The sequence below is a fragment of the Urocitellus parryii genome, unplaced genomic scaffold (assembly GCF_045843805.1).
Source record: "Urocitellus parryii isolate mUroPar1 unplaced genomic scaffold, mUroPar1.hap1 Scaffold_37, whole genome shotgun sequence".
Classification (NCBI taxonomy): Eukaryota; Metazoa; Chordata; class Mammalia; order Rodentia; family Sciuridae; genus Urocitellus; species Urocitellus parryii.
In genome coordinates this window covers 9853570-9876495 of record NW_027553327.1, presented here as the reverse complement: position 1 = coordinate 9876495, position 22926 = coordinate 9853570, and the positions used below count along the sequence as shown (strand labels likewise).

General features: G+C 36.5%; 1 pseudogene; it reads right to left on the bottom strand.

Moving 5' to 3' along the window:
* Window positions 1-507: 507 nt before the first annotated feature.
* Window positions 508-19509, bottom strand: LOC144252068 (fibroblast growth factor 5-like; annotated as a pseudogene).
* Window positions 19510-22926: the final 3417 nt, after the last annotated feature.

Sequence of the window (22926 nt, the reverse complement as noted above, 5' to 3'; positions counted from 1 at the left end):
AAACACATTTATAATTCATAAACAGTATTAAAACGATTGCTTATGCCATATTAGTTAAAATAGCAAAAGTAAGAAAATATGAACAATGCAGAAGTAATTTAAAAAACAAAAATAAAAGTTAATAAAATATTTTATCTGCATCAAAATATTCTTTGGAAACCAAAAACAAAAAATGTATCATGTATATTCTTTCAGGTTGAGCTGTAAAAGTCAGAAAAATACATAGTCCAGGCTATTTGACTTTCTGAAAATGTGGAATTCTAAATATCCCCTAAGTATAAAGCAAAAGGCTTTCTGAACGGAAGTGCTGTGCTCCTCCTGTAAGTACAAAGAATTCCAGTTCCATTCCTATCAAAAAAAACGTTTTTGCTTCAAACTGAAACAAATGACCTGACACAGAGTGAGTCCAGCCGAAGCTGTGACTGAAGATTTTTCTCCAGAGCTCCAAAGACACCTGTAGAATCTCCTGAGGGAAAAGAATGCTTTCTCGCAAGGCCTAGATCAGAGTTATCCAAAGCGAAACTTGAGTCTGTATTTCACTGTATTGGGACTTTTGCGAGGTGTAGAGAGTCGAACCTTTGGCTTGACAGGGGTAGGTGGCTTTTTCTTTTCAGGAACAGTAACAGTGAAAGAAAGTTCCGGCTGCTCAGACTGCTTGAATCTTGGTAGAAAGTGGGTGGAGATGTGTTGGGGTTTGACCCGAGGACTGCAACCCCGTTTAGCTTTCCCTTGTTTATTCAGGGCCACGTACCACTCCCGCCCTGTCCTTTCAGTTCTGTGGGTTGCTGAAGCATAGGTATTATAGCTGTTTTCTTGAAATCGCTCCCTGAACTTGCAGTCATCTGTAAATTTGGCCTAAATGGGGAAAAAAAGAGAAAATTTAACTTGTAATATTTTCAGCATGTAATGAAATATGATGTCTCATACCAAAAAAGAAAAACCAAGAATTCTATTGATCCCTCGCTCTCCTACTTTATTCCCTTTTATAAAAACATATTTGCTTCTTTTTAAGTTGCTTTAAACTTCCTGCTTTTATTTACATATTTATTCTTTATTCATCTTTGTAACTATGATTTCTGTTCACAGTGTACTTGGTGACACAATGTTAATATATGTATTCTAATGATAATTTGAACTCCTCATTTAAACATTAAGAACTCCTAATACATTAAAACATTGTTACTATTTAAATAAAACTTTGACATTTATAGTTGTTTTTTTTAAAATCATATAGATAAAAATCTGTAGATAGGATTTTCCCCCCTCTAGGTCACCAAGAAAATAAATAGAACTATACTACTAAGAAACAATTGCCTAGTAAAACATAAATTTGTGTTTGGAGAAATGGGGTCAAACTGTTCCTTTGAAACAAGCATCCATTTTCAATGTTATCAGTGTAATTCATGCTGCTGAGAGAGAAGTAGCATATGGCCCTATTAATATTGCATGTGTTAAGAGATCTTTCAGAAAAATATAGCTTTAAACGTGTGATACGAGAGAGTGTAGAAAGAAAAACATACTGGAGTCAGTATTAACACCTTAGCCATATCTTACACACACACACACACACACACACACACTGACCTTGAAATGTTCACACAATAGTGGAAAAGCAAACAGACAGACATCATCATGGTGCATCTTAATAAGTGGAATTATGAGTAGAAAGTCTTCAGAGGTTACAATGACAACTTAGAGGAAAGGCATCTAAGAGGGCAGAGGTGAAGCGAAGAGAGCAGAAAGTCTTCCTGAAAAGCTGACATTTGAGCCGATGTCACGGAGGCAGGTGAAATGAGAAAGAATTTCCCAGGAGCAGGAACATATTCAAGGGTCAGCGTCACAGTTTGAATGCCTATTAAGCAGTTTGGTGTGACTTCCGTGTGGGAGGCATGAGGGAAAAAAACAACAGACAAGGCTGACAAAGTAGATCAATACCAGACCAGAAAGGGCCTGGTTTGCTGAACTAGGGTTGGAAGGAGTATGGTAGGGGAAAGAGTGTGAGCGTAGGGCCAGACATGCTACCAAATACCAATTCTGCCACTGGAGCTCTTTGCCTTAGGTCCCTTGTCCACAAGCCTTACCCCACAGGGTTACTGTGAAAATAGAAATATTTTAGTAGGAAAGGGATCTTTACCTTTCATCAAACTCAAGAGTCCATAACCTTCAAGGAATTAAGAGTGTGTCTACCAGTCTAAATTCCTACATTTTATGGTTCATGGAGCTCCATGGCATAGAATACTGAGGTTAGAAATACCAAATATTTTTTCCCCCATACATAAAAACACTAAAAGCCGTGCATTTCTATTTCAGGCAAGATGTTCTATGCTGGAATAAAAGTATCCTTTGCTCTTGCTTTTTCTAGCAATGTCAAACTTTGCAATGTAGATCATAACACCATAACCCAAAAGTCCAGATAATGCAAAGCAATTTACTAGACACACAGTTGAAATACCCATGGACTTTTGGACTTGTACTGACAATTACAGAAGACAACCTGGATCAGAGCATTTACAACAGCACATTTATCATATATTCAATACTTCACCAGAGTTATTTACATTCAAGTGCAATACAGCTCCTTATTTCGGGGCTATGAAGCTATATACCTAGGTCTTCCCCAAGTCTTCTGGTCAATGTCCTGGATTTGATCTCCAGCAGGCTAGGAGCAGGTGTGTTAAAAGAACCACCTCAACGTGTGGCATTTCTCTCTTTCTGCCTTACAACACACTAGCCTATGCCTAGGCCAAGAGTTCAATGATGATGTCACCTTAGAAATCATAGTTATTGTTCTCATTTTTTATTTAAAAGATCTTCTTACAAGTTAAATATATGTATCTGCCTATAGCTGGTGCTTAGCTCTTAAAACGTCTCTTCCATTTAATTAGATAATCTTAAAGTTTTATTTTAAAATAAAAATTGTAGCCATCTGGAATATTTCTGGCTCCATAACAGGACAAGCATTTTAGAAAGGCAAAGAGCATTTCGTTAAAAAGAGAACAAGGGCTGGGCCCATAGCTTAGTGGTTAAAGGGATGGAGGTGGAGAGTTTTTCTTAAAATATAGCTGTATAACTTTTTTGAATATGTATAGATAATGCATTATATTATGTACTATGTATATATACAACATTATAACTTGACCTGACTTTTACCTCTCTTTTATAAAAATAACAGTAATTGCTTTATCCAATCTTTATCCAGATTTTTAAAGGTATTACATTATTTAACCTTGTTTATCCTTATGTTAAAGAACATGTAATTTTTCAGTTAATGTGGCTGATGGTCACACACACACACACACACACACACACACACACACACACCATCACATATTTTCAAAAAATGTCAATTCCATCTTAAAGTGTCTCAGAATAGTGAAAAATTTATCTACCCCACCCATTAAAATTGCTCTACCTAAAAAAAATATTCTCCTTTTTTCCTCAAGATTGTTATTTTTAAGTTCTTTCTTAGAAGGAGCCTTTTTAGGATGTGGCTGGTCAGACTATCAGTTTTTCAAGGGTTATCTAATTGTCCCACAGAGTAGAGATATATTCAGAGTGCTAAGGACCCACACACTCACAGCCCCTCATGCACCCCAAAGCCTACATGAAAACAAGAGTAAAGCAGTCAGACTGTTTTGGCTTTCTTAATTGGCTTCTAATTTAATGTTTTGTCTGAAAAAGTCTTCCAGCTCTGACAGAACAGAACCATTTGAGAAAACTACTTCAGCTATTTTTTTCCACCAGGAGATCTAGTTTCTTCTTGAAGGATTGACTGTTCTTGTCAGCATTTGCAGTCTTGCTCCAATAAGATTGTGACCCTCAGAAGTACATCTTTGCATGTAATGTCATGCCGGGAGCATCTTTATTGCAAAGAGTCACCAAGAAGCATAGGTATTAGGTGTAAGTATTAAAATATATACATTTACCACTAGATAATTTTGCATAATAAAATTTCCAGGCTACTTCTCATATTTAAATTGTCCTTTGACTTTTATAAATTTCTTTAATAAACCATACACTTTCAAATAATAGAGATGCATTATTTCCATAGAAAAATAAGGATGGCATACAGACTTTTTCTGTAGTTAAGATGTAAAGTAGGGAGGTGATCAAATTTCAAATAAGCTACTGAAACCACAACTCCCATCATTTCACTGCCCTACTACCATCGGCCACTACAACAGAAACAATCATTAGAATGTTTGTTAAAAAAAAAACTAGCTTTATTTCAAATATAATTTGAATAAGTTTTAATAATAAATATAATAGATATTTATTGACTATGTAACACCTAAGCACTATGGTGGTTTCTATCTTTATAGAGGTATGGTCCTTCCCAGGTTCTTTGATGATTTAAGTGATCTGTATTTTGTCTTTAATTTTTCCTTCATCTCTCAAATTACCTTCAACAAGCCATGCTTATAAAATTAAAACAAAATGTTGAAATCAATGAATTTTAGGTAGTTTCCTATACTCCAAATTATCAAAACAAATAAAACTTAAACACATTAAACTATGTTTCCTGGAATAACCAAATTACTTCAAGGTAGGGAAGCACACTGCTAAGGGAAACAAGAACTTTTTCATCAGAAGATACTGTCTTTTCCTTCTTTTTTTCTTTTTTCTTTTGGTGCTACTGTGGATTGAACCCCCAGGAGTGCTCTACCTACATCTATAGCCCTTTCTTATTTTTACTTTGACACAGGATCACACTGTTGCTAAAGCTGTCCTCAAACTTGTGATCCTCTGGCTTCCACCTTTGGGATTACAGTCATGTACCAGTGTGTCCAAACTAAGAATCACTTTCTTGATTCTACCTATCTCTTCACAGTGAAGAACATATTTTAAACAATTAATTTTTTTAAAAGTTTAAATTCATTTTAAAGAAAGCAAAATTTAAGATTACCTAGGATATTTCAGAAAAGACTAGTTCTACAAAATTGGAATTAAACAGAGGATCAATTAATCCAAGTAGAAAATCTCTATAAAACAACATTGTTTTAAAAAAACTCCCTAAAGCCTTAACATAGTTTTGTTCCTTAGTAAATACCATGCTCTATGATGATTGAGAATCTTACAATGAATGAATTGAGGCTCTGCAAATGCCAATTCTTATTTATGTGCAACTATAGAAGTAAGCAGGAAGTATATGAATGTGGTATGGAGATAGGAGTGAATTTGCATTAATGCCTGTATAAATCATAGACTGTGAAGTTTTCTATTTCACTATTTTTTTCTTTTGATTTGCCTCTTTCTCTTGAAAGAACATATAAAATGAAGAAATAATCAGCTAAATCTAAATAATTAAAGTGTTATGAACTAACATCATTCACCAATTCAACTGTTATTATAGAGTGCAATAAAAATGATCATTGTTCTCTAAGTAAAGTTTTCTTGCAGCATGCATTACTAGTTCTGGTTTTTATATTTACATTCATTGCTCCTTGATTTCTATCCCTAACCCCACCAATGAGGTTGCCCTGAACAGGAACCCAAAGCCCACTCCATTTTGTATGGTTTTGCTCTGAGGGTTTTGCACCCTCAGGGCTGCTTTTTACTCTTTACCACCTAAGCCACACATGGGTCAGTTGTAGCCCTATCCTACCATGATATCTTCAGAGCATGGCCATAATTCCTGCTTAACATTAGACATCTACCCATTCTATATCTCAGTTCTTCCTATTAGACTGCCAAAGAAATATAGACCTGGTTTTAATCACAACCAACAAAGTAACACAATGAGGAATACCAACCACAGGATCTTTTTTCTGAACTTCATGAATTACTAAAATTATTAAAGAATCCAGTTCAAAATGCAGATCCTATGAGTTATATCCAGAGACTATGTTTTAGTAAGTGTGAGGTGAGAGCCTGGGCTTTTATGGTCAACCAGCATCCCAGCTTTTTGATGCAGGTGAGATAAGGACCACATCAGGAGAAACATGGTAGAAGATGGGACCTTTCTTTCTGATGTCTTTAATAGCTCTATAAAACCTGGGCTATTGAAGGCTACTGTGTGTCTCACAGCTTACCTATATTACTTACCTCTTCTAATAATTCATGACTATTAAAATAGTATTATGTGATTGTCAATCAGAGAAAATAGTTCACTTAAATTCCACATTTATCCAGTGCCAGATTGGGCCTGTGAATTAGGTTTCATCTTTTTATTCCTAGACTAACCCTCTTTCTACAACACTATTCAAACCAAGGTTGTCACCCCAGCTTTTATGGGATCTTATTGGCTCTGAAGTTGTTTCATGTTAAAACAAGGATAAATAACAAGTGCCATTTCCCAAACCATCAGAGAAATGTAACACCATCCCTTGCTTTAGGCAAACTTCCTCAGTAAAGTAGGCTCTCTCGCCAGACTTACACAGGGCAAATTTAAAGGAAGTGAATATATATATTTTTATATATATATATATATATATATATATATATATATATATATATATATTATATATATGCACACACACACACACACATACACACATACACACACATATGTGTATATATGTATATACCCACATTTAGTTGTAGATGGACACAATATCTTTATTTTTTAGTTTATTTATTTTATGTGTTACTGAGGGTTGAACCCAGTGCCTCATGCATGTGAGACAAGTGTTCTATCACTGAGCTACAACCCCAGCCCATAGGCAAAGGTCTTGATAAAGCTCATGGTCTTGACTGGAAGAGAGAAGCTTATTAGGTTATTTTTTTAAGGATGAAGATAAGTATTGCTCAAGCCTCCATTTCCCCTTCTAGTGAATGTGCCCAACTTTAGGGGCTGCTGACCCCTCCTCACTCTGCCCCCAGCACAGGAAGTCCAGCCCAGATTCTCATCCTAGCAAGCCAGCTGGCACCCTCTGGAACCAGGAAAGGAGGATGTTCTAGTCCTTGCTCAGGGCTGATCAAGCATACATTCCATGCCTGTTTCGTAAACTCTGCAATTAGCTTTCTTTCCAAACATGATCCCCTAAAACCCTATGAAACAAAAATAATTCCAACACATGCTTCTCTCTGGATCTTTAAAATAAGCTGACATGTTTCCCCCCAATAGACAGTGAGCTATCACACATAATTTACGAAAATGCTAAAGAATACATAATAACCACCTTTCATGGGATTTCATTTTGGCAGGGGGTGGGGGAGAAAAGATGGACACTAAGAATTACAAGATTATGACCCTAGGAAATCCTCGCCTTTTAAGAGCAGAAACTTGGGAATTTGCTTTCAAATTAGGTTCCTTGGAAGAAGGAAAACTCAGTAGATAGATAAGGATTCACTGTATGCACAAAAAGTCTAGATACAAGGGGGATAACTTCCATGACAAATAGGACTGGGGTCTTCTCTAAATAACTGACCTCAAAATCCAAAAGAAAGAGACTGAAGATCCTCCACCAGCTGCCAGGAAGATCCGTTTAAACTTTTAAGCCCTGAACACTTGTCCAGCACTACTCTCAGCGTTCTATATGTATTATCTCATTTCACTTAATCATCCCATAGATTGCTACTGTAATTTTCCTACCATTATTGGTTGATAAAGCCAACAATAGAAAGAATAAGCACAAGGACACAGTAAGAGTGGAGCAGGGTTCAGCCTTGGTGATCTAACCACATTCTCATAAGAATCTAGAAAGACTCTCTAAGGGGTCTTTCAGTAAATATCCCAAACCTGAGGGAGAGCAGAAACAGAGAATGACACTCAGACTCATAAAGTGCCTCAGCATAGGAAAGTGTTGAGAAAAAGAGCAGAGGCCACAGCGATGGCTCTGACTAACACTCATGGCTCTCTGGGAAGCAATTATCTCTTCCTACTCGCCATGACTCCTGACGCATTTTGACAAGGTGAAGACCATACACCTTCATCCTGTAAAGAATGCTGAAAAAACCTGCATGGTAGGAATTTGACTGTGTTGTATATTTAGAGTAAACCAAAAGTTTTAAGGAAAGTTATATGTGACTGAGAGACTCGAAAGAACAGCGAGCCCAGCGTATTTACAACAACTAAAGTTCAAATGAAATTTATCTTTCAGAATTTAAAAACTCAGCATAAAAATGAAATCTGCATCCACGTTGCCTAAATCTACTCACTCTGGGCCATTTCAATTGGACATCTCTGGGTCCACTGATGATAGATGAAGCACTTACTAAAAGATTTCTGTGGACAAAACTGATCTTTTCTGTTTTGAAAGTTCAAACTGAGAGGGTTCCCCTAAGCCACACATCATCACATTGGATAACCGACATTTTTAAAAGTCTCTGATAGGTTCTGTGGCAGACACATCTCTTCCTCTCTGGAAGAGAGATGTAAAGGGGTCAGGGATGGAGGGGAGTCAGTACAATAAAAGTGTTTGGAATCAGAAAGAGAGAGCGCTAGAAGGAAATGTGCAACTTTACATATCCAAAATTATTCATTTGTTTAGGTATTTTAAAAATACTATAAATATTCCAAGAATATGCCATAGTATTAATTTATTATAAGTTATGTGAAAATTTTATTAAGCCATGCACTTACTAATCCTTGTAAATACATGAAAACAATGCAATTGGTTCCAAAATGCCATGTCTTATTTCAAGCTAACTTTTATATTCCAAGCACTACAGTGTTTTAAAAAGAGACAGAACTTTGTAAGAGGATATAGTCTGGTTCAATAACTTGTTAACTGTGTGACCTTAGGAAAATAATTTAACATCTCAGGTTCTTTCCTCACCTCATTATCTAATGAGATAATGTGAATGAAAGAGCTTTTACAGGACTCTGAAAGTCCATTATGCCTGCCTAGTAACTAATTTTTAATACTCTGATTGTTACTATAAAAACCAAGTTGAAAACCTACAACTATTCATGAATATTTCCCAGTGCAGTGGGGGACTACTTTCCCCAGGATTAAATGAATATTTTACATTTCTACACTTATTTTCTATATTTACTTTGTGGATAGAAATTTAAAGGTAACTCTTAAAATACTTCTGCACAATTATTAGTTTAAAATAACTCACAAATTATACTTCTATTCCTAAAAGTATGAGTTGTTGGCCTTTAGGATGATGGTGTGATTTTATAAAAATCAAAACTCCATCAAATAATCATATTTAAGTTATGAAAACAGTTTTCAAAACATGTTTACCTAGAAGCTGAAAACAGGAAAGCTGGGCATAAAAGTGATAATTACTAGGATTAATGCTATTTCTGAATTCAACTTCTTAAAAAATAAATCACTTTATAATTTAATTAGGTTTCCATATAGAGAGAAAGTGCCAATAAAAGCTCAGATAAGAGAAAGTGGGATTGAACAATTGGTTTTAAAAGAATCCACATAATCACAGGGCTTAATTTTTTTATCTACAATTCAGCTCAAAGTCATCAGAATGACTTTTATATCAAAGAGCTTCAGTGAGTGACAAGAGCAAGACTTGCTTTGTACTGTTTAAAAGTCATTATTCCATGAAATAACTTTAGCCTGCCAAGATGAAAAAGAATAACAGATGCTGTTTTTGCATTATCTGCATTATTTCCACCAGTCATCCTTAGACATTTGGGTCAAATTTCTAGAAATTTGTTACTTGCATTTGACAGAGGAATCATGTATCCTAACCTCTCAGCTTGACCTTTCTAATTGACATCCATTTATAATACTTTGCTTTCTGTGGCAATTATCCTTAAGCTGATCCAAGTTGAATCTATTTTTTGCATGTATAAATGTGCATAAATCAGAATATTTTCAAAGTTAAAATTTTCATGCATAACCAACAAACCAATGAGAGAAAATTCCCTTGTGTACATCATATATTATTCTGATGCTTAGATTTTGAAGGTGTTTCAATCTTTTACAACCTTAAAGTAGTCTGGGGAAAAGTTACTCTGTCCTGAGGCATTTAATCATTATTTTCAAAATCTGTATGTGGATTTTTAAAAATCAAATGTTATTTTTTAATAAAATGAAATGTTTGTCTTTTTCCACAGTAATGCAGAATTTTGTCCCTTAAAATACATAAATAAAAAAAATCAAAGATTTTTAATTGCTCCATCAGAACAATTATTTTATAAATACTATATTATAGCTTGCTAGAGCATAATAATGAGTTCAGAATATAAAATAGGCAAATAATTTTATAACTCTTGCAATTAATTATTTAAAGTTTAAAACAAAGGGGTTTTCTATGTATCTTAATAAACTGAGATTCTAGTAGTTTGTTATATTTATACTACTTTTATTTTATTACATATACTAATAGGTAGTGTTTATTCAACACAATAATACCAATATACAAACACTGTTCTAAGTACTTTATATGTATTATCTCATTTAATCCTGAAGTGACTATAGAAATTGCTCCAACTCTAGAGAATCCTTCAAAATTATTAACAAATCACCTTTATCTAAAGGAAAGAAAAATTATGAAGGTCTTACACATTTAACAAAGTGCAACTCTCAAAAGTCCACATAAAATAAAAATAATAAATAGTAACTTTCAATTAGCTGCATTCAACTAAAAGTTCCCTACACTTTGAAAATAGGAAAGGTAATATTTCAACAATTAATTTATTAAGAATTAAAAAGAATATGAGCTAAAAAACTAATTTCAAAGAATAATTTTTTTAAATTATTTAATGTGAGGAAAGTTAGTATACCACAGAGAAAACATAAATCATTTTTAAGTGCCATGTGTACATAGTAATATAAATAAACAGAATCAGAGTGGGAATGCTAAGTTACATGTATTTTATTACCTTTAAAATGTTTTAATATTTCCCATGTGAAGGGTGTTTTAATAACAAAGCAAAAAATAAATAATTTATTAATTGATGCCAAACCTTGTAAGTGATGTGAAGCAATTTTTAAAGTGCAAAAATAGTCTTTATAGCATTAAGAAGTCATTGTATTTGATGTGACAAAATACAGGGGAAAAACTCCTCAAATTCTTCAAATAAAAAATTTTCATGGAAGTTAAAGGCTTCTTATTACTGGCTTCTTCCCTTCCTACTTGTTAATGTGAAAATATGTTATGCTACTTAGATTCGATTTTTTAACATTGTAAATAGTTTTTAAAATTAAACAAGAAATTCATTTACTGAACATACACCATCTCCACAAACATGAAAATTTTAAATGTTGTGCAGTATTGTAATACTGCTCCACATTTGGGCCCTTCTAAGAAATAAAAGATGGCAACCACTTTGAAAAAGTTATTTCCAAATACATTCACCTTGAAAATTTTTTATAGACTCTAATACCTTTTCAAGTCAAAAAAATAGTAAATGCTTAGAGACCCACATAGAATTCTCTTGGTTTTATGTACGTATAATTTTACCAAAAACAAATTCTCTAAGCAAGGCATTTGTCTTTTCTACCAATTTGGAAGATCAATTGATTCTTTGTTACAAATGTAAAATCTCCATAACAACTTGAACAAGTATAAAGTGGTTCTACTTACACTTGCATGGAGTTTTCCTTTTTTTGACATCGCTAAAAATTTGTTGCTGAAAACTCCTCGTATTCCTACAATCCCCTGAGACACAGCAAATATTTCCCAAATACCTAGGATGACAGAAATCCCAAAATAAAACACAGACTCTTCTATATATCATTGCGAAGAATTAAATTTCTACATAGATTCTAGCCATTCTTTATTACTGTTGTTAAAAAAAAAGAATTTAGTATTTAACATTCTTATTTTTGTGACATTCACTTTGTTGAAAAAACAGCTAGTTTATGATTATCATGCACCAATAAAAATATGGAAAAACAGCTATCATTCAAGTATTCTTTTAAATAATTAATTTCGAGATTCAAAAAATCTGATTTTGCATCATCAGTAATCCTTTTTTTTTTTCAAATGAAAACTGCTTTTAGTAGACTATGTTTGGCAATAGAATCTTTTCAGGTTCTAAAAGAATCAGAAAGGCACGTTTGGTAAATATTTTAAAAAATAATTCCCATCCATTATTTTTCCATCAAAGATAACATGCTATTTTTAACATTAAAGTCATAGAGTGCTCTCAAAATTAATATAAACCATTGGAAAGCCTGGAAAACAATATTTATAAAAAAATAAATCCTTCTTCTCTGATCATCACAATTTGAGTGTAAATAAATATATACAGTATTCAATTATTTAGCAAGTAGCTCATTTAAAGACTACACATTACAAGATACTGAAAACGTTATGAATAACATTGGCTTAACACATGTTTTATGGACTATGTTTTTAAACATCTTGTACTTGAATCATTTCCTTAAAAAAATTAATGAGATATTTTATTACAGTATTATTTATATTTTATATTTCATATCTAGCATTATCAAGTCAATGTCACTCTCTCTGCTACAATACTTTCTAAGTCCACACTCACTGAGTCAAAAGAATTGCTCATCACAGTTCACAGAGTATTTTAAAAAGATGAAACCTATAATCTGCATACAATTGAAAAGGCTACCTGTTTATCATAAACTCTCATATAATGTATTACAGAGATGAGAAAAACATAATGTTTTTATTGGTTACCTACCTCAAATTGCAGAGAAACAAAAAAGACTGAAATGATGTAGTCCACTAGAGCTAGAAAAAGATCTATCCTAGAGAAGAACAAAGGAAAAGAAAAAAAAAAAGAACGAAGCAAGGAAGAAGAGAGGAAACAACACCTCAACACTCCAGTCTGTACTGTTCCAAGCATACATATTTATTTAGGATAACCATAAAACTCTGCTCAGTAGAAAAGTTTACCTGATTTCTTGCAATAGCAGTATTTCTCTGGAGTACTTGAAGTACATGTAAAATTATTGAATTTACAAGAAGGAAAATAAGCACATTCATATGAAAAAAAATTATTGAGCAAATACATTGCACATTGGAAGCTGAGCACCTCTAACTGTAACAAATATTGCTGCTTATTTATTCAATTTGGTTTCTTTAAAATATTTGATTAGAAAGCTCATCAGGAAAAGGGAATACCTGAAAAACTATTTTTGTTATAAACATTTTTAGACCAAAGGAAATAAAACACAGCTCAGAAAAACTGAAGCTGCTGATGTATTAGTGTTTCTTTTAATATATACAAATAGAAAAACACAAAACTGTTTTGAAGGAAGTACTTTTGCTTTTAGAAAGAAACCATTAAAGAAACGTTTTTTCCCATACATTCTTTCCTTCAAAATGTTTTCATCTATTTATAATAGATTTTTCTATAAAAACTATTGGACTGAACTACATACTCAAAGGTTTAGAAACATTGTCAATTTATTGAATAGTAGCAAAGCACAGAAAAATGCTTGATAAAAGTAAATACACTACGTGGATAGCAGTATACATAAATATATACACTGCTTTAGTAAACATGTAGTGCAAAAGTAGTATTTTAACTTTACAGAATTAAATTACAGAGATGCAATATGTTTTAATAACATTATTACTAAAATGTAACTGAAACACATCATATAAAGTTTTATTTCTATCAGAATTACAGAATGATATTAAAAAACATCATAAATGCATTAGTTATTGTTGGGGACCTGCTTGTGAGTACTATGTTCAAATAAAACAAGAAAGGGAAAACATGAGAAATCAAATATGTAGGGTGATAAATACAAAAGAGACAATTTGGAGTTGCTAGAGAAAGACACTTAGTTGTGTTTCTCCCAATTTACTCAAGGTTTTGGAATGTTAGATGTTCTTGATTCCATTCTCTGTGACATTACCTGGTTTGTTAAATGCAAACTGACTGTATATTAATAACAAATGTATGTTAGTATTAAAGATAAAATTTTCAGTACAATATGAGTTTGAAGCCTAACTTTAAAGATGTTGAGATAAAAGAACTTTATAAATATTTACTGAATAAAAATACTACTGCTTTTCCTAAGTAAACTATTGCTTTCTGACAGCTAGTATACTCTATTATTTAAGAAAGACCCATTTTGAATCATTTAACTTGTATCTCAACACAGAATACATTCTGTATGCATGTTATGCACATTTTGCAATGCAATGAATTTTAAATATGGGAAAGATAAAACAATATTTGTGAAATTTATTATTTTATTACATATTGCACAGTTTATTTTCTTACAAAATGAGGTGTTACATAAGAATGGAAAAATTTTATGATTTTAAGAAAATTATATTTAGGGGCTCTGGCTCAATGGTAGAGCGCCTACCTCGTATGTGTGAGGCACTGGGTTCAATCCTCAGCACCACATAAAAATAAATAAATAAAATAAAGATATTGTCTCCATCTACAACTAAAATAATATTTTTAAAAAAGAAAATTATATTTTCACCTTCACATATACTATTCTATTCAATATAATGAAGAAGAAAGGAAAGAGAAAAGATGAAATTAGATGAAAGAATTGTTTTTCAAACAGGCAACTTCGGTTTTGACTTTTTAAATTTCAGTGTAATTAAGGACTAACATTGGGGACATGTTAAGATTATAATTTCCACATTAATGTCAGCAGTGAGTTTACAATGCCTTATTTTCTTGAACACTGGAACAAATTCTACAGGCATCACATACACCTTAAATTCTTGCTCCCCTACCCCAAGAGGTCACAGGCCTATTTTATCTATTTTACTATGCCAAATCTCAGTAACTTACTAAAGAATTCTACATATTTTATAGCCATCTGCATTAAATCACATGTAGGTAAATCCCAGGAAACATTTCTCTAATATTGACCTTTTTTTAAAAAATATTTCAGTGATTTCCAGACCCTTGTCATTGGGAGTTTGTGATCATAAATTTGATGGAAACTTAAAGATGCCAAAACTTTATCCTTACACAAAATTGTGGGAAACAAAGCTTGTGTCACAGATCACAGATAGTCAATGAATGTCTGCTACATTGAACTGTCTTCTTTGACCACTGGCTACCTCTCTTTTTCTTTTGATAAAACTCCTTTTGTGCTCATGGAGGGACACATGTTTTAGTACTCACTCTTCTGTTATTCTAGCCCACTCCTATGGTGTGGGGAGATGCTCAATATAAATTATCTCAATTAAAGTACTAGTAGATGGTGTGTTATTTTATATTTTTATACTATGATGTTCCTATTTAAGAATATTAAAAGAAGAGGGCAATGCTTAAAAGAAGTAGGTAGTCTCTCTTGGTAGAATTTCATGGTTGACATCTAGGTTGAAGGAAGCAAGAATTTCTTGGTATCTCTCAGGTGATGCTCACAGTTTAATCCACTTACGTATAGGGATAGTTATTCCTAAAGAAGTAAGTTTACTTCAATAAGAAAACACCTATATAGGTTTTTAAACTTAGTCTTCTATAGATTTTTTAATATAATAGTGCTCTATTGAGCAGATACAAGTATTAGAGTTGATGAATAAACATGGAAAAACTTAGGTATCTCATCCCATGTATTCAGAAGCTTTCAACAATCCATCAGAAAATTCCCAGGGAAAAATATTTAAAACTGAAGTTTCTCTACTTGTATCCTTACAGCAACAGATATTTCGTGCAAAGTTATCAATGTGAATCTTGAAATATTCAATTTAGTAGTCTTTATTGATTAAATTTGTAACAAAATCTCTACTTGAGTTTTTCTGCACAGATAGTTTCTGGTTTATCTAGGCTTGACTGACCCTCTAGTTTGTATGACTCTACATAACACCAAAATTGATAGTAAATTCAGATTTTTTAAAAAGTCAGTAAAATTGAGGGTTCAACTAGTCAAAATATGTTATTATAATTTTCATATTTTATGTGATTGCTTTGGTTTTGTATGGCTCCAGCCTTAAACTTTTCCTTTCTGTATTGATTTCTTATTCTTCAGTGACCTAAGAGAAGTCAACAGAAGCACTGTATTAAAACTAAATTTGAAAACATATAAATTAAAGCAAACCTTGTGTTTCTGTGTAATGGTTGCATCTTATCATTTGTCTTGTCTTTTTTCATCTTTTCCCATTATTTCCATATAATAATGTTTCTATACAGTAAGTTTGATTCCACTTCCTGCCTTCAAAACTTGGAATTTTCATCTTATAAGAGAAACTAAGACTGTACTAGTTGATACACCTACAGAAATTATGTTTCAAAATCTATGACCACAGAGTGCTTCTGATAGTTAAACTAGGAAATATTTACAATTTGCAAAAGTATTCATTATCAAATGAAAATTGTGAAACATATGTTCCATCTAACAAATCTTATTATATTTAAAAGAATCAGTTAAATGAAGTTTCATGTTAAAACTTTGTCTTTTTTCTGAAGTAATTGGTTTATAGAAAACAGAATATGTTTTTCTGTCACTGCCAACTCATAGACAATAGAATTAGATGATAAATAAAAGTGATGTACCCCATATGCCCTTGACCCAGCTTAGTCTCTCTTATGAGACTTAGACAAATGTTTCTTCCTATGTTCTAAACAATAGTTCAGGACCAACCACCTGAGTTTACATAAATATCAGGAAACCACCAAGTGCCTACCTTCAAAGAGGTAAATGATCAACAGCAGTTAGCAAGATGCTGTTTCTCTTTCACAGCTATGTAAGGGCAGGGACCCACTTTAAATTTCCAAATTACCTGCCATTGTACAAAACATGAGACATCCTATATACATTCTTAGTTGAACAATGGTAGCAAATTTTACAAAGTAGGATTAACATTCCTGCCATGACAAAGCAGCCAATCACTAGGACATGAATGTATAAGTTGTGCTTTTCTCTGTGAGAAGAATCTATGGAAAGCAAAACAAAACAATAAAAACAAAACTGCACATAAGTAACCAAAATATCCTGCTTAGTGAGGTAGGCATACTATATTGGGCGCATAAATGAATGAATAAGTGAATGAAACTAAGTCATATGAAAGATATAGATTAAAACTGTGAAAGACTGTTTAAAACTGGCATAAATTAGGAATTTTTATTTAAAGTTTTATTTAGGCACTGTTTAGTAAACATTCCTGCTCTTTTGTAGGTAACTTTTGACATGGATTTTAAAATGAATTATACCTTGGAAACTACAGGTAGTGGTGATTTCTTAACTTTGTTGATCTGTTCTCATTTCCCTTCCCACAACTTTCCTCTACTAGCAAGGCCTAAACTGCAAAAAAATCTTTGACTCCTGTCTTGTCTCTGAGGAGAATAGGGTGATTATCTAGGGAATGAATATTACTCTCAGAGATCCCTAGCACACCAAAATCCGACCTAGACACATTTTTTTAAGCTCCCTGGCTCCAATTTATTGCTTACTGCCTACTAATTTGGGGGGTGGGGACTTCTTCCCTTGAGCACACAAAGATTATCCTGTTGATGCTGATTTTCTGGATAACCTGAAAGAAGAATGGAATACAGAAAGTTTTCCTGTTTAAAAATAAATAAATAAATAAGAGGAGGGAAGATTGCTGGAAGTGGAGAATAAGCTCTGATGTCTGATGAAACAGTCAAATTGGACCAAATGAGAAGGATAAATAAAAATACTAAAACAGGTATAACTCTGGCTGCCCCTGAAATTTCAGAAAATTTGCTCTTCACCCCAACAGACAGTGCCCTTTATCACCAAAAGTGGAAGTTATTTGATCAGAGTAAAATGATCTCTAAAATATGAACATAGGCTCCTCTAAGAAGTGTGCTGGATTCCCTGGGGTGTGTGGGTAGAGCCCTCTGGACTAGGTGCTCCAGACATCTCACCAGTACGCTGCAGTCAGCTGAAGTCCACCCCAAAAGATTAAAGAGGCTCAGGAGTCAAGCGTGGAACCGCTCCTGTCCTGGAGTAAACCTCCAGGTTTTACACCGGGCCCTCTAAAACCCACCGGAGGAGGCTTTTCAACCAGCCATCCGCTGATGTGTGCTCTTCCAATCCTGCTACACAGGCCCCCGACAGTTTGTCAGCCCTGTAGAGAAGCTTGCGCTCCTCCACAGCCTGAGGAGTATACTGGCCTGTGGGGTCTTAGGTCTGAGGCAGAACAAGTCAGATACACCTGAGAGTAACCGACTGACTCCAGATGACTAGGCAGCGCTATCTCCTGGTCACTTTTCAGCTCTTCCTGCATATCTCAGAGGCCACGGTAATGGATTTATCTGCTGAACAAACCCCTTCTGGAAAAGCGATTGGAACCAACCATGGAAAAGCCTCGCAGAAGATTGCTCTAATCCACCCCCGTACCCCACACAGCCCCAAATCACCTCTTCTCTTAGTTGTCTAGAAGCAGGGAGGGGAATACGTGGAGTGGCTGTGATGGTCTGGAAACTCAGATGAAGTGGATGGGAAGAATAGATAAGAAAGAAGCAAGAAAGAGAATGCTAATGAAAAAAAAACTCATAAAGAAAATTAAGAACTTGATTTAAAAAAAAAATCCTGCACAATTCGTACCCACAACAAATGGAACCTCTCTGTTTCTTTTAAAATACTTTCCCCTAATTGTCCTTCAAGACCAAGGATGTCCGCACTTCTAAAGAGATATTGTCATGGTCCCAAGACACGAAACTGTTAAACATCACTGGAGTTAATACTTGCAATGTCCATCACATCTCCCTCTCCAAACGTGTCCAGTTTTCCAGATAGCTGCCTTCTTCAGGCAAAATCTCTGCCCTCCCCCTGCCTCTTTCCATATATATTTCTATGCACATATACAGGTACCTATGTATATACATATGTGCAATATAAACATATACTATATTAATTCGGGATTTATGGTTATGGTTGGAGGAGGGAAGCATTTGAGATTTGATTCCTGTAAAAAAAAATTAACTTCAGCTATGTACAGGGAAAAGGAATGCACTTTGATGCCTAATGAAAAATACCAACATAGTTCATAAGCAGAAAGTAAAGAGAAATTGAACACGGAAAAGTAAGAAATTTGGGGGGATTTTATGAAGGCATGGCCGGAGGATCATCTTGGGGGCCCAGCATCGTGGAAACAAGGTGCCTGTCTGGGCACCCGTCTCTGGGTAACCTTCACCTCAGGAATAGCCATTCCTCATGCCCAGCCCAGGAGAGGAGTGCGTATGAATGTGCCTTGTAGATGCACGTACACCCAACCCGCCCGGCTGTTCTCAGGACCAGCTGTGTACCAGGAGATGGGGCTCCAGAAGGTGCTCGGTTTGGCCCAAAGAATACTGGCTGTCCCTCTGGAACCTCCCATAGCCTGCCTAGGACATGTGCTGTAGGCGATCAAGCAACTTAACATATTGGCTTCGTGGGAGCCATTGACTTTGCCATCCGGGTAGATCTGCAGATGAAAACCAATGCCCACTCTGCAGTAGAGACTGCCAGTCCGGCGCCCCGAGGGGCTCCACTGGAAACTGCTCTACTCCAAGCCGCTTCCTTGGTTGCCCAGAGAAGCCGCAGGGGAGGAAGAAGAGGCAGGAAAAGACCTGGAAGAGGTCGTGCCACTAGTGCTCTGGCGGCTGCCGGAGTCTCCCGGGTTCCCATCAGTGGCCGCGGGTCCGGATTGCCCTTTGGGGGCAAGATGCTTCTCCCCGTGAACCCAAGAGCTGAGGATCAGGTGGCTGAGGAAGAGGAGGAAGAGGAAGGACAAGCTCATTCTTCCAGTCGCGGGGGTCCTAAGTGCATCTTGTTGGGTTGCTCCTGGGCTCTGTAGCCCCCGCGAGGCTGCGTGCCTCTGGCGCTGCCCCCCTCCCCGCACGGGGTGGACATAGACTCGGGGAAGAGAGAGGGAGTGGGGGAGAGAGAGAGGGATATTTATAACGCCAGTGGAATGGTGGGACAAGAGAACTCTGGGGTCCTGGTTTCCAGAGCTGATTGATCTCTTCTCTTTTCTCCTTTCTCTTAGCTTCTTGAACCTCACCTGCACTGAAACAGCAGTCTTTGTATCAGTCTGTTACCCTGCAAAAGCCATGTTTAGGAGCAAATTCTTGTCTGGGGCTGGAAGTATAGCTTGCCAAGTTCCTAGGTTCCATCCCCAGCACGGAAAACAAAAACAAAGACCTTGTCTCATAACCCAGGAAGGTCAAGACAGCTGCTGAGGTTGTAGTCTACCTCAGTATGGAAGGTGAAAGATATGCTCTCTGGAACCCAGGATGTAAGAAGAGGAGCAGCAGATGGGAAGGGGTAGCTGTTGTGGGCAGGGATTAAATTTGGCAAACCAGATCTAAACACTCAATTCTTCCACATATGCTTAGAAGTGAACCTCATCATGTCCATAAGCAAGTAGAATGAATGCCATTCAACTTTCAAAATTTCTTACTGTGAGTGTAATGCACTGCTCTAATTTATCTGATTCCTCCCAAGAAATAAGTAAGCAAGTTAGTCCGATGGGTTTTGCATATCTTACTCTTGTTATAGCAAGAGGATGAACAGGATGAACATGAATTGGGGTCATATAAAAAGCCCTGCAAAAGCTGAACAGTGGAAATGAGAAGACAACAGCGCGCCTGTTGGTGATCTGAGCTGCCCATCTCCTCCTTCTATAGCTCCGCTGAGACAGGAAGCAGTCGCCCCTGCATTCCCGAGCTTTCACTTCTGGCCTACAACCTGCCTAACTTCGGTAGCTAGTCTCCGCCTAACCTGCATTCACAGCCAGTGTGTAGTGGGATATGTGTGTGGGCGATCTTATTTCACTGTCTCGTCTTTTCCAGGCTTTACTCCCGTAAGTTTCACCCAAAAGAGAGCGCAAAACTGTGCCACATTTTCTTTGGTGACTTTCCGAAAGGGAAATCATTCAAAGCCCCCTACTGGGGACATTCGGGTAGTCCATTTACAAGTCACAGAGCCTGGTCAATGTCCACAAGACTTACAGGATTCACACCCATAGGGCAAGTGCGCAGCGCTGTTTCCTGGTTCCCACTCTGCCAGCCCGGGGAGAAAGGTCATGGAGAAGGTATATGCTTGCTCCTTGCTAGCTGCAGAGGTGAAGCTAAAGATTCTCAAAGACAAGTGTGCACACATCACACCTAACAGGCTATCCCCAAACTAGCAGAGAGAACAATGAGTTTCACCTGTCTTCTAGGTGCCAGCCTCTGTGCTGAAGTCAGTTTGGCCCCTATTTTCTCAGGTTTAACGTCCACAGTTTCATCCCCTAGGGCTCACCTGTGTCAGCTACGTGACACCCTGGCTTCACATTCCCTAGCCCCACCACCTCAGGTTCATCTTTCCTAGACCCCAGCATCTGAGCTTTTTCCTCCCTATAAGGCCTTTCCTAATTCTGTGAGAAAAACATAGCCATGAATTCCCCTTACCTTTTCTGTAGCTACAACTGTGATCTGGTAACTAGCAACAGGAATCAACTCAAAGGAAGACAGAATTACCATATCCTTAGGCTGGAACCTAAAAACCTAAGAAGAGAGAGGTCAGTGTCAGGGAGTCAGTGCCCATGCTTCCCTTCACCTAAAGGACAAGCTCACTCTCTACAACCTTCCTTTGGACTTAAGCTTAAACCAGGGCTCTGAAGGTCAGGCCAGGGCTTCTACATCCTATAGTACATCATGCTGGGGTCAAGAGGAGGCCAACAGGTCCATCCTCGGGTAGGAATAGCAACCCTGTATAGTGAAGCCAATCCTGGGAGACTCTGCAGCCCGTGAAGCAAGCTGCTGCCCTGTCCAGTGGATCTTGCATAGGCTTCTGCTTGAAAGCCTAAATCAGGCCTCTTTGCTCCTGGAGATACAATCACTATGAGATTTGTCTATCTCAAGGTTTGTCATGTTGTACAGTTGTAAGGCAAGACCTGGTTTTCTTCCTTTGATTCAAGTAAACAAAAGCCCAGAGGTTTTCAGAATGTTCTGAACAAGCTGCTTCAAACCTAGGTTTAAAGGACTCTGTGGCCTTCCATTTCCTTCCCTGCCACCTTTCTACCATATGGGAGGCTGTGCCCAGGTCACAATATGTACCACCTTTTGCTAACCATGTACCTGGCAGACCCATAGTGACCTCTAATGTCATACCACTTTTAATGGAGATTATTATGGAATAAATGTTGTGTTTTCCAAAAATCGTGTTGAAACTCCAGTCAACATCTCTACATGTGATGGTATGTAGAGATGCAAGTTTGGGAGGTGATTAGGTCAAAAGTGTGGAGTCCTCATAATGAAATTAATGCCTTATAAAAAGAGATAGGAAAGAGCTGGCTTCGCCCACCCCTCCCCCACTCCATGGGAGGAAATCAGAAAGAAGACTCTCATCAGAGCCTGTCTGTGCTAGTTCCCTGTCTCAGGCTTGCCAGCCTCCAGAACCATGAGGTATCCATCTGTTTTTTTAAGCATCCAATCTATGGTGTTCTTGTTACAGCAACCTGAGCTGCCTAAGACAAAAACCTGTAGCCTTGTGGGAGGAGCAGGAGATGACCTGTGGGATGCACAGTCCCTGCTCATGCCAGGACCCTCTACTTCCTCCAGGCCTGGCATTCCACCAGCCCAGTTGGCAGCAACTACAACAGCAAATAGCCTGTGACTAACGGAGCAGGCTGAGTAGGTTGAGAGGGTGGGAAGGGTTGGAAGGGCCTGCTGTGTGAGAAGAAATCAGACTAAGAGGGGCAGGAGAGGACACATGCAGGTGATTATGGTGTGGTTAAAAGGGCACATCCTGAGCTTAGGACTCTTTCACTTTCTCCAGGTTCTATTACTTTCCCCTGAGGAGGGAGCTATTTGGAAATAACCACCAGTAATTTCTCTCTTCTACATCTGTGGAGTCAAAAAATAAAATAGCCTTTGCTATTTTTTTGCAAAAAGAGATCTTTATGACCTGAATGAATTCAATGAAATCAATTATTTGTCCCCCAAAATCTCAGCTCCTGTGCTTTCCAACTAGCCTACTGACTACACAGCCAACCATAGAAGATAGAGCTCCCTGTGCTTGTTACACAGGGGTGCAAAAGTCATGATCAAGACCATGCCACCAGTCCTCCCCCAGAGCCCACTCTACCTTTTGTAATGGGTTTTGCCACTGGCATAGTCTGTTTCTAATAATATGAATATGAGTATTCTGGATATATGAGAAATGCTGTATG